The 19451-nt window shown below is 40.8% G+C and overlaps 1 protein-coding gene across 2 annotated transcripts in view; it reads left to right on the top strand.

Annotated features, from left to right (window-relative positions):
* The window catches only part of KLF12 (Kruppel like factor 12), a 1146238-nt gene that overhangs the window by 600196 nt on the left and 526591 nt on the right, over positions 1 to 19451 (top strand). For both annotated transcript variants that reach the window (XM_042978247.1, XM_042978214.1), the window contains one exon: positions 3377 to 3481. The gene's annotated coding sequence lies outside the window, so the exon portion shown is untranslated. The remainder of the gene's footprint in view (positions 1 to 3376; positions 3482 to 19451) is intronic.

Genomic DNA, 19451 nt, shown 5'->3' with positions numbered 1-19451 from the left:
AGCTTAGACAATTTGGAATTTGTGGATATTGCAAGTCCTTCACATCCTCCCATAAGTCTCATTGCAATATTCAGGGTCTTACTCTGGCCCATTTCATGCTTTTACTTTACCAGAGGAGACCTGGAGACAGGGCATGTTGACAACCCATGGCCAAATCTTTTCATTTGTGTTTTGGGGACCTCAGCTCTGTGGATGTAGGAACAAAAAAAGAGAGAGAGAGAGTCTACTAGAATCATCAGGTAGAGTCCCTGGGTTTAAGTTCGTGACTTGAGAATTTAATATTTAAACTTCTCAGTCTCTTTTTTTTTAAGCCACCTAGTGCCAGCCGAAGCAGCCACTCCCACCCTGCCTTGAATTCCTTCACGCCAGCAAGTGGATACCCAAAGCCTTACCTTCAAAGTGCACTTGATTCCAAGTGATTTCAGGAAAATAAAGGGTTTCAGCACTGCTTGCCTCAGGCTGTCACCTTTCTATCACTGCCACATACTGTGCGTTCACCCCCTTTAGCATTCACCCCCTCTTAGTACCAGGTATGGCCGGAAACAATTCCAGGTTTCTTCATTCTCCTTCTGGTCTGGTGCTTATAATCTACTCCAGGGATGGAATTCCATTCCAGTCAAGGCTCCTTAGTGCCCAGAATACAAATATATATTTGTTAATTCTTGATGGTTTTTGTTCTTTGTCACTTCCTTTTTTTATTTTTTGTTTGTTTTTGTTTTTGTTTTACAGATAATGTTCCAGAAAAGCTAGCAGGCTTCTACACAATCTTGTTTGACTAGTCTGGGCAGATGAAATCTCCTGTCACACTCTATTAAATGCTTAAGCCAGAGTACTTTTTATTTTGAGGTGTTGTTTTTTTTTTTTAATTTTTATGCCCCTGTGTAGAAAATGCCTACCTATATATTATGGAAATTGAGTCTACAAACAGATAATACATAGAAATGTAGAGATGATAATATTCTTCTATTCTGCGTGTTTTCTAATTTTGTATTTTTACCAGGAAAATACAACATGTTTCAGAGTAGCTTTTTTTTTTTTTTTTTTTTTTTAATTTTTTTTTTCAACGTTTTTTATTTATTTTTGGGACAGAGAGAGACAGAGCATGAACGGGGGAGGGGCAGAGAGAGAGGGAGACACAGAATCGGAAACAGGCTCCAGGCTCCGAGCCATCAGCCCAGAGCCTGACGCGGGGCTCGAACTCACGGACCGCGAGATCGTGACCTGGCTGAAGTCGGACGCTTAACCGACTGCGCCACCCAGGCGCCCCTCAGAGTAGCTTTTTTTATAATAATTAATATTATTCTGTTAAACACTAGGTCTTTTCAAAAGCGTCTCTGCTATTTTAATGCATACTTATCTGAACCAATTAACGTGTTTCGTATTTTTGCAATTTTGTTAACGTTGCTCCCATCATCTACTTTTCTTTTTTTCAAAAGTATTAACTGCAAATCCTGTGCTGGCTTTTGCTCTTTAAACTAATTTGTTTTTCTTGGTGCATCTTATTAAGACAATTGGCACACATATCCCAATATTTGTATCTTTGTGAGCATTCCCTACACATTTAGAATTAGTATCTATTTTCAGTACCTTCATTATCCTTCCTAATCACAGGATATATTTCTTCACTGCTTTTCTGTTTGAAACCCGATTTTATTACTTAGTCCCTCTACTACAATTAATTTACTTTAGTTGAATTGTTGCTGTATTTCACTTGAGAGACAACAGCATGCCTCTGGTGGTCCAAGTTATCACTTACCAAAGCACTCAGTGTGGAACCTTGGAGTTATCGAATTAATTTATTTACAAACACTTTGAAGATCCTACTGTATGAAGTGCATTGCATATAGCACTCTAGAGGGGTTACAGGAGAAATAATTTCTACTTTTAATATACTTATAAATTCATGAGAAAAAATACTCAGAAGTGAAATCGATTATTCTTTAAAATGTTAATCAGCCCAAAATGGCATAGTTTATTCCTACAATGATTTGGTGAATCTTAATCAATGCCTACTATGTGCCAGTCACTGGACCATGTTCTGGAAGTTCAGTAAAACCATGGTACCTGGCCGCATGGCTTTGGGACTATACCCTGGAAGGCTGATTGAAAGTGAACAGAAATTACAAGTATGAGCACTACCCAAGATAAGCATTGAATGCTCTTGGAACAGGCACCATGGAAATCCAGTCTAATCACGGGGCTCAGAAAAGGCTTCCTTGAGTTAATGATGTTTACGCTAAAAAGATTAATAACGTCAGGTAGGTGACTAGAAAGGAGTGGAAAACAAGGACTGAATGGTATTGACTAAAGGAATACTTCGACTGCTGTCGGAAAGGCCTTTGGAAAGAGATAACCCTTGAGATGGCATGTCATTCAAACTAGAAAAAAAAATTTAAAGCATTAGCTATGCTCTCTATTAAAAATGCTGTGTGCTGGGAAGGACATGGAGGAGTTATAAGTGACTGAGGAACGCATTGCAGGTGAAAGGAAGAGGTTAGCAAAGAATGGAAAGCAACATTGTAAGTGGGGACTGGACGGATCATAGAGGGGAAGCTGATGGGGAAGGTGTTAGAGAAACTTTATCATCTAAGGAAGTGTGCTCTAGATGATAAATATCAAAAGGAGAATAAGAGGAATTAGAGGCCAGGAGAATCCTTGCAACAATGTGAGTATTATTGCCCGGATTGGCCAGTACGGCAGACGCTGTTGGCGCCCTGCCCAAATCCCTTTGGCACCGCTAATCCCGTTTCCATACAAACCACCTGCTACCTACCACAAGCATCTATGACTCTCTGCCCTAGGGCTTTCCCTGGCCACAGGAGCATGCCCGCCCTATCCAGGACACAAACCCGATGTTCAGGGGAGTTAATACCTTTAACCAGGAAAGGATAGAAAGTCAGTGCATTAGTACCCCAGTTCTCCCACCCCAGCAGAGGGGGACAGCTGTGGGGGATGTCCTGCTCAGTCTTCCAGAGGTCCCTGGCAGGAGAGATCACCAAGTACCTTCCATTAGCTTTCTTCTGTTCTCCATATTACTTCCTCACTCTTGCAGGAGCCATCCTAGGATCACCTCCAAATAAGTGGCCTGTACTACATCCCTGTCATACAGTCTGCTCCTTGAGGACCCCAAGAGCAGTTAGCTACTGAGGAAATTGAGGAAGAATAAGGAGTATTTGGAGGTATGATCAAGAGATAGTCCCTTAGTGGATATTCAACCTGTGAATCAGGTGCCCATCCCCAAATGCTGTAGCCAACTCATTTTCTCCTAGTAACGAAGATGGACAGTGACAAAGAGACGTGATTCTTAATTTACAGATATGTACAGAAATATAATGTTTAGTACTTTACATGGTTGTGTCCCCATTATTGATCGCAGGTTGTTTTGGTCACCAACTCACAGAGAATGAGCACCCACGAAACCAGGACATCTCTGCATTAACAAGGACTTGAAAGACACTTAATCGAACCGCTCAGTTTACAGGTAAGGCGACAGAGGCACAAAGAAGAGAAATGACTTCAGCACAGTCACACTGTTGGTAAGTCGAGATCTGCAAATAAGATCTGGATTCTCTGACTAGTACATCCGTCTAGTACATCCTACCCCACGGCTGCCTGCCAGCAGGAAGAAAAAAAAACCTTCAAAAGTAATAGGAAACCATTGTTTTACCATATGAACAGTTAAGGACTGACACTGTTTTTAAGGCAGTTGCTCTTAGTGCTAACAAAACAGCAGTATTTAGATACAAAAATGGTGATTCGTAAAATTCTAAACAGGTCCTCTTGCCACGTGTTGTTTTTCTTTTTTCTGGATTGAAAGATAATAGAAGTTAATGTGTAAAGGAAGCAGTTCAGCACTCCCAGGTGATGATAAGGGAAGTATATAAGTGACCCTTGTCATTTAACACAAACCAGACTGTTCAACTAACGCAGAGAATAGCTGTGAATGACCTATCAAAACACCACTCGCCAGAATTCAGACATGAAAGTCAAACAGGGAGAGGTAGGTCGAGCTGAACACATCTGGAAAAAGACAACAGAAGCATCCAGTGTTGCACTGGAGTTGGGTGGATGTTAATACAGCTGTTCTATGGAAACTAATCTGGGTCCACAAAATCAAACCCGTAAGTGCACTGTTGGTCTTATCTGTAACTGAAATAACTGAAATCATTTTCCATATCAAGCTCACTGTGTCTCAGGTGACAAAACTTGATTTTCATTTAATTATGTATGACCTTCTGGCAGGGGTGTGTCTACATTTCTGGGGGGCTCTGACAAAGTACTGAGGTATCCATGGGGATCAGGGGGTGAGTGGGCTTTGGATCAGTCCAGTCCGTACATTTTCTTGCTACACGTCACACACTGCCGATCAAGCTATATGTGGTCTGTGCCAGCTTTCTGTGCCATGTTTGCACCGCTCTTGGTAGCACGGGAAAATGGTCTGCTTCTCCTCATGCCATGCCAAGGAGTGTGCAGACCCTGGGGAGCTGACACAGGTCCACATGTGTGGATACGGCTCATGACATTTCCTCTACTCTGGAGCCATGCTGCTTTCCCAAGCCCTGGTCAGGAAAGGTAGCACCAGGCTCTATGTCTCAGGTTTCCAGCCTCATCCAGGTCCCGGGCCTCAGGCCAAGGAATACAGGCAGCAAGGTTTCCAGGGAACAAGCCAGCCTCTAAGGCTCTCCCTTCCCCCTGGCCATATACTTCCTCCAGTCTAGACCCTATAATTGGGAAAACTAAACCTGGCTGATTAAAGATTCTTTCAAATGTTGCCTTATATTTTGACCTTAACTTTTGAAGATCCCAAGAACCAAAAATTTCCCTCTTTTTTTCTCTGTGTTCTCTGATACCTGGTGGATTAGTTGCTTAAATAGGGAAAGTGTCACATGGTAATAACTGCAAAACAACCAGAAAACTGGAGTTCAGTCATCAATTAATATATAAAAATGTGTCTCCAGTGATATTTATACAAATTTTAATTCTTACTCTGCCTTTTCATGTGTAATATAAGAGCTAAATTGTGATTGAAATTGAGACTGGTGAATGAAAGTGAGTCTGTCTGAAAATCCTAGGCTATTTACAGACAGCATAGCAACAGTTAACAAAAATCTTAGAAGCACGATTCAGAATCCTCTGTGAATAAAAGAAAAGCTTAATGCTGATGAACCCACCCCACCACCACCACCAAGAGGGGAAACACTAGCTCCACTCTGTTCATTCACTGACAGGCTGAAAGCCCCATGATCCCACCCACAGAAATTTACCTATTGGGTTGGATGTCACCCGCCAATCATTTCATTACAGTTGATTTACAGCGATAATGTCTAGTACAGTCCCACCCAGATCCACATTGGTACTCAACTGGTCGTCTTCACAACAAAAGTAAGAAGGGCAATTTTCAGCCTCTTGATTTGTCATGTACAGGACCCAGTCCCCAAAGCAAGACAGGGCAAAGCTGGGACTGGAGTTCAGGTATCTCTATTTAACTCATGTGCTGGGTTTTGTTTCTCTGTTTTTCTTCTTGTTTATACTCACTGGGCCATGCTGATCCCAGTGTTAGCCATTATGAGAGACTTGAACACAGTGCACCTTAAATTTGAAACTGTTCATTCTTGACTTCCTTAAGGAGACTAGATATCCTGTCTGTAGATGATGGCCTTAGAATGGAACCTAAGAAAACCTAAAAAGAATTTTATTTGAAATTTATGGAAATACATTTTTCTCCTCAGTGTGCAACAGCAGTCACCGGAAAAAAAAGTTAGTTTTCCTGTATATATAACAGTCTTATTTAGCAAGAAAGCATTTCTTCGAAAATAATTTCTAGACTAGAGACACAATTTTAATTAAATAGAAGCCATTCAATATAATAGAAGCTACAGTTAACTGCTTTGTGGATATCCTTCTCGGGTCAAAATAATTTGGTAAAACACCTTCCTGAAATTACGTCCATTTTGGGTCTCACTATATCATGCAATTGAAAGCTAAATGAAATTCTGATTAGTAGCCCACTGCTAAATGATACAACATAAAAGGCTAAATGCCATATAATTGATAAGCAACTAAAAACTCAGCTAGTCTGTATACCCTAAGCAAATGAGCATATTTCAAAAACAATGATATGATATCTCATTATCAATCTCAAAATTACACTCTGGCATGTTCAGTATGCTGAGTAAAGGTTTATTTTTCCTTTGTTCCCAAACACCATCCCTTATCAAGTTGGAGAAAGGGCTTGTTTTCTCTAATTAACCAGTATTTATTGAGCACCTACTTGGAATAAGTTACCATGCTAAAAACATTATGGGCCCTTAAAGGGAAAATAAAAATTATCACTTCCTTAAAGTAATGTACTAAATATTTCTTAAAGAAGAAGTGTTAAAAAAATGCTTATTTCTAAAAATAAATTCTAGACATTAGAAAGGACATCTTGATAGAAGTGAAAGCAACCAACTCTTATAGGCACCACTGTTTTCTCCTGACCTTCATCCCTTGGTAACCTGTCTGGCAATCATGGTCTCTGCCATTCTGAGGGGAGAAACTGTTTCCCTTTTAGCTTCGGTCCAATTATGGACGTCTTAACTTTTCTTTAATTACTCACAGCATAAATGAAGTAAACCCTGAATATTTAAATAGCAGCTAAAGGATAACAAAAGGTTTATTAGCAGCTAAAGGATAACAAAAGAGAAATAAATTCACACATGCACACACACCAACCGCAGCACAAGATCATATGACTTAAAATATATACATATTCAGCTTCAGCTTGAGGAGTTGCCTCCCTGCTTAACCCTTAGTGTCATTCCATCTGCAAGAGACTACCTTTAAAATCTGCCACCGTGGAAACCCACTCAAGTAATTCCACATTCAGCAGTCAACGGACAGAATGATCATGATTGTGGACTGTGATGTCAGAGAGATAGGAGTTCAAATCCCAGTTTTGTTACCTATCTGCGTAAATGTAAACCACTAAATATCTATTATCCTTTGGAAAGTAGCATTAATAATGCCTTCCTCATTGCGTTGTTTTCAGAATTAAAAGAATAACAAGTACTTGGCACACTGCAGAACATAAGTGCACAATCAATGGTAATTAATATTCTCATCATTATAATAATTATTACTTAAAAGCCATAAAAGATAGCAAGACCCAGAGAGAATGGAATTACCTCTCTCCCTACCTAGGCCCTGCCGTCTTAGTTTTCATTTTCTGTCACAGGACCTCCCTCCGGAAAGTCCACTGTCATCAAAAAACACTATGCTCACACTTAGCAATAGTCCTACTAACAGGCGTGAAGAGGATAATTCACTCAATAAAATATTCTAAACATATGATCCTACATGACATATACATATACGGAGTGGAGACCATTTAGCTACAAATGCATAAAGGGTTAAACAGTAAATGTGAGAGATAGTTCAAGGCTTAACATGATTAATGAGCAAACAAAATGTATAGACCAGGTTTTCAAGATAGATGGGGAGGGGGTGTTGGTAAATGTTATGCTTTTGAAAAAAAGGGCTCATTGGTCAAATAAGTTTCAGACACCTTGACTTTAAAAAGGAAAAGATGTATTACTGCAAGATTTCCATAATCTGTAATAAGCTAATGAGCACTATGGAGATTAAATGGTGAATATAAAATCTGTAGCATTTCCCTAATTTATGTATGCTGAACTTGCACAAACATGTCACAATTTTTTTTATGGTGCTAGAGATAGTTCAAGAACTAGTGTTTTATGAACATTGAGAAATACTGGTGAATTTAAAAGAGCATTATTATTCCAGAAGACAGATAGTTCCATGGGCTCTAACGCGCTGTCCAGTTTTAATGGGAAAGAGATTTAATCTCTTTGAAGAATGGATAGGATAAACCATTCAAGGTAGGAATTAACAGGGAAAAAAAAACCCTGATATGTAGCTACTTAACGATATGTTTTACATATTCATTTATTTATATATACTTCCATTTTATTCATTCATAATTCTAATTTCCACAAGGGATTTGAGGTGGCTCCCGGATGTATGTTTAGCCCTCACCACCACTTAGCTACCACTTTAAAAACAGCCCTTTACATTGTGTGATGGGCTGTGGTTTACAAAGTCTCCATATGCAGGGTTCGTGAAATATAACATGCTTAGAAATGATGGGGATGGGAGGGGCAGTCTTGTCAGTATTACTGATTCCCAGACTTCAAAGAGATCCCTGTACTTACAGCAAGTGTCTCAGGTGAGTCTATGCAGGTACTGTAAGACTACGCTTCTTAAGTGTTGCTTTCGATTAATATTATTTTGGAAAGATATCTAATCACAAACTTTCATTTTTCATCATACTCTAAAAACATAATATTTCTCTAGGTAGATATGATAGATAGATAGATAGATAGATAGATAGATAGATAGATAAAAAGATACATACATAGATGATAGATAGGTAAGTAAAGATCCCAAGAGCATTAAAAAATAAATTATGAATAGGAATAATCTAGACTAGGCATTTCTAACTCTGCTGAAATAATCTGTCCTAACAAAGAGGTGACTCAAACTTCTTATTTATTTCAAAGTCAGAAATGAAGGCAAGGAAGAAATGGAGGAAGGGAGAGGGAGGGAGAGAAAGGGATGGTGGGAAGAACAGAGGGAACAGAGCTGGTAGTCATGGTTAAATATTTCTGATTTCATTAAGATGGTTTAAAAGGAAGAATGTACCTTGTATAGTCATGGCGAATCGTAGCAAATAATTTGATTTAGAGCCCCTGAAACCAATGTCCGGCTGAGTCTAAGAACAGTAGGGAAAGGAGTTACGTGTAAAACAGAGCTTGGGGTGGAGAGTGGATGATGTTTTTGTGGCAAGCCCTGAAGGAGTGAGCCACAGCCCAAGTTCTCCTATCTAAGGACAGGTGAAGTCCACTGACTCTGCTGGTAGCCCCATCTAAGGAATCCTGTGGAGGGGGAGCCTTGCAAAAAGAATCATTGAAGGGTAAAGAAGGTTTGGATTAGTATCTATAAGCTTCTGGAAAGTAACATTTGTAATGCCATTTTCCAATATGATTTCTAACAACTAAGGGACAATGAAAGGGAAATAAACACACAAAACATGGCACAAAGTGGTGTGGCTTGCACAGTCCTTGGGAGATGGGGTGCCTGTCTAAGTGACCCAGAATGACAGCTGTCATTTCCAGCCTGTTCTGGCCCCATCCTTACATCTCCTAATGATTACCTGCCATCTGTGTTCTCAGCCACACCCATCCGGGCACCAATGACTGACTCGGCCTGGCAGAATTAGAAGCTTTGCCCCTGTCCACTTGCAAGTGGGATCTGGAAACTGTCCATAGCCATCTTAAGTCATTGAACCTGGAGGTCAACAGAACCCTCTGTGCCAGGAAGAATATTACATTTCAGGTTCCCTCACTAGCCCTCTCTGGCATGGCCAGCCTAACTGACTCTTTAATGCAAACTTGCAGTGCCTGCCTTCTCTTGAGAGTGTCTTCCTCAAGGTGTGGGGAATTAGGAAACTGATTTTGAACACCAGCTAGCCGACTCAGGAGTCAGACCTTTATGACCTGGCAGGGGAGAGGAGGAAGATGGGAGAAGATAGGGGAATTTTAATCCATAAGGGGAAGGAGGCAGGAAGGGGGAAGCAGTGCATTGGGAACTTGGCCAGGCACACTGCATTTTCAGCCAGAGTCTCAGTCACAGTGAAGATCTGGAAAGTAAAAACTCACACTACAAAAAGGAAAACGTAACAAAATCAAAGATGAGGATTGCAAAGAAGACCTCAGTTTAGTGAGCGCTTGGATACCTGAGTAATTTATCTAGACATGCCAGGCACCAGGCTCAGGTCCACAGTGAAGAAGCCTTCAATTAACTTGCACTGAGGACAGGCTCAGATCAGGAAGCAGGTAAGGCTGTCTCCAGGGAATGGAGAGCCTGGATATTTTTTAGAAGAACTGACGAAGACTGGCATTGGCTTTCGTTTGTGATGTTAAAACAGCAACACTTTTCATTAATTATTCTTTGAATGTTGACATGTTTTCTCTACCACTTTTGGCACATCTGTCTTCTCACTATTTTTTTAGCATGGTGACTAATGCATACAATGGTTAGAAGGAAAAAATAAAGCTACACAATGCTGGGTTCGCTTTTATTGCAGCCTTGATATTTTTTGAAGTTTGATGGAATAAGACCATCAGTCACTGGCGTGTCAGACATAATGAGTGCCTGACAGAGCACAGAACCGAATCCCCCACATTTCCTGTTCCCAGAAAAGGGGGTAAGCTCCTTCATAGAGAAGCTGCTGTGGCCTACACTTTCCCTAATGCATCCTTCACACTTCCATCAGCATCTCTTACGGGTTTACCCTTCTTATTTTTCCATACCTCTCTCCTTCCGGGTGCCTTTCCTCCTAAGTCTTCTAGGGTTCCTGTTTTGGCACCCCCTCCTCCTTTCACTGGCTGACTCTTGTCTGCCTCCCCTCTGCTCAGGACCTCGCAGGCATCCCTGGGCACGATTTCAAGATCTCTCTGGAATTATTTGGCATTTCTGTCATCAAAATTTCTTCCTACTTAAAACACAAAGAAAATGGGCCTGCTCCTTTTTCCAAGCACAGAGTTCTGTGTGTAGAGAACTTGTCTCCATCCCCCTCATTCCCTGACAGGCTAATCGCACCCTGAAGTAGTCAACATTCTCTCTCAGTGCAGGACTTCTCCCGTGTATGCACCCATTGATGTATTTTTTAATTGGTTTATAATTGACATAGAACTCTGTATCAGTGTCAGGTGTACAACATCATGATTTAGTATTTGTCTATACTGTGAAATGATAATGTCTCATTAATATCTGTCACCATACATGGTTACAATTTTCTTTCTCTTTTGTGTTGAGAACTTATAAGATCTCAACTTGTAAGAGGGGGGCTGGGTAGCTCACAGGACAAGATGGGCGGGAAAGGCCTCACCAGGAACGGGACATGTTCCAGGTCGGGCAGCGTATTTTACAGGTATTCTCCTGAGCTGTGGGGTTGGGGCCACTGGTACGGGCCTCGCAGACCCTGCAAGGCCCTGGAGTGCTAGTCTGGATCTGCAGGAAGCCAGCTTTCTCAGTTGGAGGAGGTAGAGACACCACGGAGGAGGAGGGCTGACAAGCAGCTTGTTGACCAGGCTCTTGGGAGGTCGGTGGTCCCGGGGCAGAGCAGGCAGTCCACAAGTGCTCGAACTGTTGAGAATGCCGAGAAAGTTCTCTGAAAGTCTGCCGCACTCCCAGCAGTGACCTGTAAGCAAGTCGTGCAAGACACCCAGTTCTCAGCTTCCCTGTAACCAAAATGGAGCTTACAGGGCGCTGGGGGGCTCAGTCAGTTGAGCGTCCGACTTCGGCTCAGGTCACAATCTTGCAATTCGTGAGTTCGAGCCCCGCATCGGGCTCTGTGCTGACAGCTCGGACGGAGCCTGGAGCCTGCTTCGGATTCTGTGTCTCCCTCTCTCTCTGCCCTTCTCCCACCCATGCTCAGTCTCTGTCTCTCTCTGTCTCTCTCTCAAAGATAAATAAACATTAAAAAAATTAAAAAAAAATTGTCTCTTGGCAATTTCAAATATACATTACAGTTTTATTAACTATAGTCATTATGCTGTACATTACACTCCCAGGACTTATTTATTTTATAACTGGAAGTTTGTGCATCAATGTATTTATTGGTTTCATATTCATTTGGTCGTAACTATCTTTGGCTTACGCTTCTCCTAATGGCTTTTCACTCTTATCTCCAAACTTCCCTCAGTGACTCTGACCTATGTGTCTCAAATATGTCACATTCCTGAGCCCCCAATTGAGCTCCAGCAAGGCTATTGAGGTTAAAAAGTTTGGAGATCACTGACTGACCTGATTACCAAAGAGAGCACTTAAAATTGTAGCACAGGGCAGAACAGCCATACTCCAACCCCCCCACCACCCCCCGCCCAGCCTCAGGGAGCCTCTCCATGATGCAGCCAAGCAGAGTGAACTTCCAAAAAATGTCTACTGATTCCATCTATTTAATCAGGGAATCACTGGAGAACCTCTCCTTATGATATTCATATACAAAAACTTCTCCCAGGAAACCATCAAGTATTTTCCAATGAAGTGCTCTTCAAAAGAACAACAGACAACAAAATTTTTAAAAAGTATTTCCTATGTATTTATATAAAAAAACAAACAACCTACTCATCAGAATTTTCAGGTTCCATATGTCTTCCTCAAATACAATTATAGTTGATGAAAACCAAATTTAACAAGTACGAAAGCTCGTTATTTTTCTAGCTCTCACCTACTGTGTTCAAGTTCCTCCCACCCACCCCAACCTCCATCCAGCCTTCCTTGGACCAAGCTGTTTAGGGACATCCCTGAGAAGCCTCATGATCCAGACACACTCATGACTTCCACTGGGCCTAGCTCTACACTCTCTTTCTACATACCTTTGTGTGTGTGTGTGTGTGTGTGTGTGTGTGTGAGAGAGAGAGAGAGAGAGAGAGAGAGAGAAAGAGAGAGATGATTCTGCTTTCAAAGCCTTTACTGTGTAGTAGAAACATAAGACTTGACATTTACTTAACTATCAAATATTTGCTCTTCACTGTGCTAGGTTATTTACATCCATTATATCACTTAATCTTTGTAGCTTTCTCAATAAAATACATATTATTATTCTTCCACTTTAAGAATAAAAAATTTAAAACAGAGACAGAGAGAAGCTAAATAACTTGCAGAATCACATACCAAGTGTCAGAAAGTGGTTTTGTCTTGAACACAAGTTTGTCTGGGTTTTCTCAAACAACCCACTTGCCCACCACCATTTCCCATCTTTCCATTTCATCTCCTGGCACCCTTACTCTACCAATCCTTCAGCCTCTCCGAAACTGGCAATCCATTGCTCCCACCACTTCTTCACACACACACACACACACACACACACACCCCTCATTTTTTTCCCTCCTTACCCGGCTTAAAATCCACAGTTACTCATCATAAACACTTGTTGGCACACACCTCCACTCCCGCTCTGGTCTGCTCCCTTTGCATACTCTCTTGGTGAAAGCCCAACCCTGATTGAACCCAATGCTGCACTTCTTCTGTATCTGCTCCCTGCCATCTGCTAATGGCTAGAGAGACACACACGAGAAGAGGACTGATCTCTGGTGAGACATAGGCCAGCCCTTAATGGTGAGCAGATTGTTGTCACATGCGTTTAAAGGACTGGCTAGAACATAAAACTGAATGAATGAAGTAAGTTCTCTAAGTTTCCGAGTGCTTTCCAAGATGAAGCCTGCTTTATACATAGGTTAGGAATCACTGCTTGAAATGTATTAATTGAGAGAGCTATTTCTCCTAGTTTCCTTAAGCCATCTTTGCTTTTCCTAGTAACACCTAAACCTTACTTTTAGAAACTTTGTCCCCACCTTTGTTGAATTAACAAAAAGAGAAACTCACATGGCTGTTCCAGAAGTATAAACAGTCTATATGTTGGCCAGCAGTGTTGCATACAAATGTCATCAGAGGAACCCTGGCTGACTGACTCCAAGTATCCTAACAGCAAGAGCATTTTCACCTTTAGCCTGTCAGGCTCAAAAACCTAATGTTTTCAGGGCACTAAGAGCAAATGCAAGTTCTCAGTGTAAACTCACAGCAACCAACTGGGCAAACAGATGCATAAAACCAGAATCAAACTACAAATAGACCTATCACAAAGTCTCCAATATTGGAATTGGTACAACCCTTTTCCTACCCTCTATTGGAAGCCAAATCATAAGCAGAAGTTTGCCTGGTGAGTTTATAACAAAGAAGTTGCCTTAATTGAATATATAAGAGCATTAGTTTAAGGTAGCCTGGGGTACCCAGTGCCACCATACTAATAATAGCTTTGCCAATGAGACTGGAAGCCTGAACCTCGGTTGGCCCCTACTTCTCCCTCCTTGGCACAGTGCTTGGACGAACACTTGTCAATATTGGCCTTTGTGATCTTCCTCCCATAATAATGAAAATACCTTTCTTTAATAACGTTAAGTCAGTCAGTCTGGTTACTATTAAGTTTTGCAGATCTGAAAACTATTCTGTTTAAGGTAACTTGACATAACTCTACTTTTTATTCAATACTTCATAGGTAAATTCTGAGTTCAGTGACTATGACATATATACAGATTCCTAGGGAATCCCTCTCTGCAGCCTCACAGGACGTCAGTGGGAAATTCCAGAATAAGTGAGAGGAAAGCATGATCTAAGTTCTATTTGGGGAGATAAGAAAAATCAGGAAGATACTTACGGTATTTCATCTCCCTTCTTCACCTGCGTACAGGGCTGGTACATCTTGATATGTGCCAGAAAATTGATTACAGCGGAAAATTCAACTCATGGTAGAACACATCCCCCCAAATTTCCTACGTGTCTGATATTTTTTTCAAAGAGTTACCATTACAGTGAAACGCTACTATTTAATCCATCTCATCTCTGTGCGCCAGAAAATCTGTAAAATCTGTAGCAACAAGGAAACTATGTGATGTTGTCTCTTCAATTCTAAACAATCTAAACTGTCTTCGTCATCAAGAGCATTTGTGATATTCATTCTATGGCAGTATAATAAGCAAGATATCAAAGATATTGTTTTCTCTGCTTTGTCTTCTCTGCACGCTCAATTTATTTTCTTTTAAATCTGGTCAAAAGAATGTAGCTTGCTGCCTCCAAACTCGTTATTAGTACAATAAGATAATGTTCACAGAATGCAATAACTGTAGATGGAATTCAAACTACGGATGGCTATATTAAGATCATATTTTTTGACTGAAAGAGACTTTTTTACAATTAATTACAGAATACCAGTTAATTCCTCTGAGCATTTAGATTTTTTACCATCAGTAATTAACTCCTCTGACCTTCCCTCATCTTTTTAACACTGCGAACCACTGTCATTAGCATCACGTCAGATGCGCTTTCTCCTCCTCGCCCCGCACAGATGCAAATCTCAGCGACGGCACTGTGGCACCGAAATGTAGACGTGCACAAACTCGACTGAGACCCCGCTCCCGTCGGAGGCTTCCTGCACACAGACTCTGAGTTCTGATGCAAAATGCCACCAAGGTGATCTTCACCATCTGCCCAGCATTTCTGGGGAGGCATCACAGGCACATGTTGGAAGGAGGACGAGTCGATGTCTCCCTCACATTGGTCTGTGCTATTTTTTCCGCCCACCAAGCCAGTAAGCTGCACAAATCTCTGGCAAGAAGCCACTTTCAGTTTTCTGTGAAGCCGAGAGAGTGGTTCCCCTATATTTTAAAAAGGCAAATGCTTCCTTACCCAACCTAATCATTACTTAGAGAACGAGAGCAAAGTATCAAGCCCACTGCTTTTTTATGCCTGAAGAACCAGCCCGGGCTGCATTCTAAATGTTCCAACTCCTCTTTTCCAGAGGACAGAAGAGTCGTGTACAAAATGGCTGGCTCTCCTCCAGGGGAACCACCCACCTCCTGACACTCTGAGTACAAGAATGTGCTATTTCTACTCCCTCCTGGAACCCCCAAGTGGAATGCGACCCAACCCTAGCACCAGGTGGCTCTCCTTGAAAAGTACACAGTTGTCATCCATTTAAAGCAGGATGCGTCCACTTGTAACAGAAGCAGATCTGAAAATGTTGACTATTTCCATTAACATCTGTGACTGGAGTTCCAGGGCTGATGTTGCAGTGTGGGTCTTGAAGAAGGCGGGCTGGACATGGTGAGGAAGCAGGAGGATTAGGACACAGACACAGAACGGTATTTGGGAATGAGAACTCTAAGAGCAAGGAAAGAAGTTCCAAAGAGAGGTGAAGAAGTACCAGAAATAACCCTTCCGTGTAGAAGTGTCCAGGGGAAAGTTACTGAAAATTCCCTTTGCAATGGATCTGAGGTAGTTGATTTATTTTTCCATTGATACATTAATATACAGTTGTTGTTTTTTTAAAAAAATTCCTCATTGGTCTCACATTTAATTTGATCTACTGAACATCAAGTTGCTACCCACTCTTATTTCCGAAAGATAATTTGTATTCCACTTCTTTCTTTAAAAAACTGTATTGAGTGCTCTTTGTGAAACACTTTACTATATGCCATGGTAGATGCAAGATTAATAAATACGGGTTTTTTTTAATTTTTTTAATGTTTATTTTTGTGAGAGAGACAGAGAGCATCCGGGGGAGGGGCAGAGAGAGAGACACACACACAGAATCTGAAGCAGACCCCAGGCTCTGAGCTATCAGAACAGAGCCCTGGCGGAGGCTCGAATTCACAAATCGTGAGATACTGACCTGAGCCAAAGTGGGATGCTTAACCAACTGAGCCACCCAGGTGGCCCTAGAGGCAAGATTAATGAAACACTAGAAGTTTTATTGATATGACAAGATCATTAAAATGTGGTAAGAATGCTCAGCCAGGAATGAGAAAATACAACAAGGTTCTTAGGGCAATCATTTGATATTTTTAAGCTGTGACTTCTTAATTTATCAAATAAGAACATATATTAGGAGGTCTCTAAGTTTGGATACAATGTTAACATTTCTTCATAGATCTTGCTTTTTTTCTTCCTCACTACCTCTTCTTCTTTAGGGACCTCTTTTTTTCTTTGTTGCAACGCTTTCTTCTTAGAATTCCTTATTTCTTCCCTAGGCAATTTTATCTATTCCCATTGTTTTAATTTCCACTTATAGACTTATGATAACCAGATGTAAATAGATAGGCAATGGGAGGAGGGCAGGGGAAGTGGAGGGAGGGAGAGAAGGCAAGCATACTTATCCCCTGGTCTCCAAACCTGGTATTCAGCTTTCTATTGAGTGTCTCCACCCATATATCCCCAATTCAACTCAAACTTCCTTGTGCAAAATTGAAAATCTTCTGTTTATATACCTATCTCAATAAATAATAATGTTATCTACTCAACTACCAAGTCCAAAAATGGAATTTTCCTCAATAGTTTGTATCACCATCGAACTAGTACCCTGAGCAGCCCATTCTCCCTCTTATATCCTCACACCTCCAATCCATCTTCCAGGCCACCATCAGACCTTTCCAGACCCCAGTGATATTAATTCATTCCTTGTCTAAATTTAAAGCAGTTAACTGCGAGTTTGTTGCTGCCACTGCCTCCTTCAAATCCACCAGTGGTTACTCATCCTCAAGTGTGCTTCTTAATCTGGAATACACATTCCCCAGGAGTCCTGGCAGTGTGCCAGGAGAATTGAAAACCCCAGCATAATATCCTCCTTGAAATTCAATTTTACTTGATGGCAAGAACTTTCAAATATTATCTTAGTATCAAAACTAATAGGCAAATACACAGTAGAATACAAAAATATGAAAGGAGACTTCAAATAAATTTTTCACTTATCATGGCCCTTCTTCAGGCAATGTACCCAAAACCCATGGGGATAGGGTGTGCAAAATATTCTTCTTCCTTCTTTGGAGTACTTTGGAATAGACAAAAATGTTTGAGAAGGACTCTGAATGTAGAATAGAACCAAGACTCATTGTATAGCCTTGGCAATTCTCTGTCATCTAGTCCACATGTATTGCTTCAGTGGCCTTGTCTTCTTCCCTTCTCCCCTCCCCCAGGAGCTCCAACCATAGCAAGTTCCCTTTGTCTCAACATACCGTGTTGTTTTGTGCACAAAGATATGAGTTAGACAAGGATATGGAATAGGGGGGGAACCGTGAGTAATTTGTGATGGTGTAAGCCTAGAGAACCTGGTTGAGAGTAGAAAGAACAGAGTCTGGGAAAAGATTGGAAAAATTGGGGCCAGCTTGTGAAGAACATTGTCTCCCACAGTAAGACTTAATATTGTAGGAAATTGGGAGCCCTTAAATGTTTTAAGTAGAGCAGTGACAGGATCATCTGTCTTGTAGAAATAAAAGCTCTAAGCTGATTTACGATATCTCCGGTGGTAACACAGTGGGTCAAAACCTGGGGTGGAGACTCTGGGCAGTGGTCCAGGTGAAAGATGACATTGTTAACAATCACTGAGGAGTTGACCCATGGAAATGCGACATGGTTTACTATGGGGTTTGAGGTTAAGAAACAAAAAAATTCAGCCACAGCAGGAACTGTGATAATGATTCATTTGGTCATCCTGTAGTAGATGTTTTAAGTAGCCGTATTCGTGAAAGCACATTCAGTTTTTCTAACTCCAACATATATAAATTAAAAACAACGAGACATTATTTCAACACACTGGGTTTCCCAGTTTCAAGCCTCTTTGGCATCACATGTAGATTCTGTTCCCATTGACTGGAATGCCCACATCACCTCAGACCCTATTCCAGTGGTGGGAACCTTAGTTATGTTTCAAAATCCAGGCCAGAAGGTACCTCCTTAAGGAATGCTTTGTCACTACCACCTCACCACAGGTGCATCGGGAGGCCCTGTCTCTGTGTGCTCCCGAGTTCTGTGTCCACATGGCCCCGACAGCCTCATCCCGCTGTAATATAATTATGTTTCTGCGTGTTCACTCCCACTTGAGACTGTGAGCTCCTTGAGAATGAGGCCACAACTTCCTTCCCTTTGTATCACCAGCAGCCTGCCCAATGCCTGCCACATATTAGATAATCAAAAGGTTATTGGCTGTGTACATCGAACAATTAGAACTCATAAAGAAACCAGCCTCACTACTTTGTTACACTTCATACATACACATGTATGCCAAAGAAAATGCAAGGACATGTAAGCTTATTTCAAAAAAAAATGCCTATATTACAAGGCTAAATGTACCTGCTGTAAAATCTGTTCAACTAATACAGATTTCCTACATGTTGTGATGTCATTAACAAACATTTTATATTTGACGGAAAATTAAGTGGCAATCATGCAAATGTGAAATTTTAAGGTTTTGCGTTTAATTCTCCAATAACATTCTGAGAAGAGGGCAGAAGAGTTCTTAATATTCCTTTTTAGAGATTCAGTGGCTGAGATTCAAAGTGGATATGTGGCTATCCACATCTCACTTCTTACCCTCTATTAAGATGCTTACATATATGCTATTAGGAAATTTTAAGTAAAAACAAAATGTCAAAAGATAATTACATTTAAGAAGATGAAGATAAGTTTGCCTGATTTATTTCCTCTGCTTTCATGGATGTATATTATCTGCTCCAAAGGAGAGAAATATTCCCATGAAAAGGATAACTTTTTGGTTATAAAAAAGTTAATGTAAATAGAAGTAAGTTTTTATTAATAGATCAAGATCTTACCACATTTCTCTGTACTACTTATATGTATATATACACATATATACTATTCACATATACATATGTGTATACGTATATATGGTGAGAGGGAGCGCAATCCATTACAACAGATGTGTATATTTTAGTCAAAGATATTTTCCAGCTAGTTTCCTCTTTAATCTCTCTGCTGGCTTTTGTAATAGAGGCAACTGAGATACTATATCACTTCAAGTCATAAATCTAAGTCATGAC

Source organism: Panthera tigris, chromosome A1 (assembly GCF_018350195.1).
Source record: "Panthera tigris isolate Pti1 chromosome A1, P.tigris_Pti1_mat1.1, whole genome shotgun sequence".
Lineage (NCBI taxonomy): Eukaryota > Metazoa > Chordata > Mammalia > Carnivora > Felidae > Panthera > Panthera tigris.
Note: the sequence above shows the minus strand (reverse complement) of the source record. Positions and strands in the feature narration are given on the sequence as shown.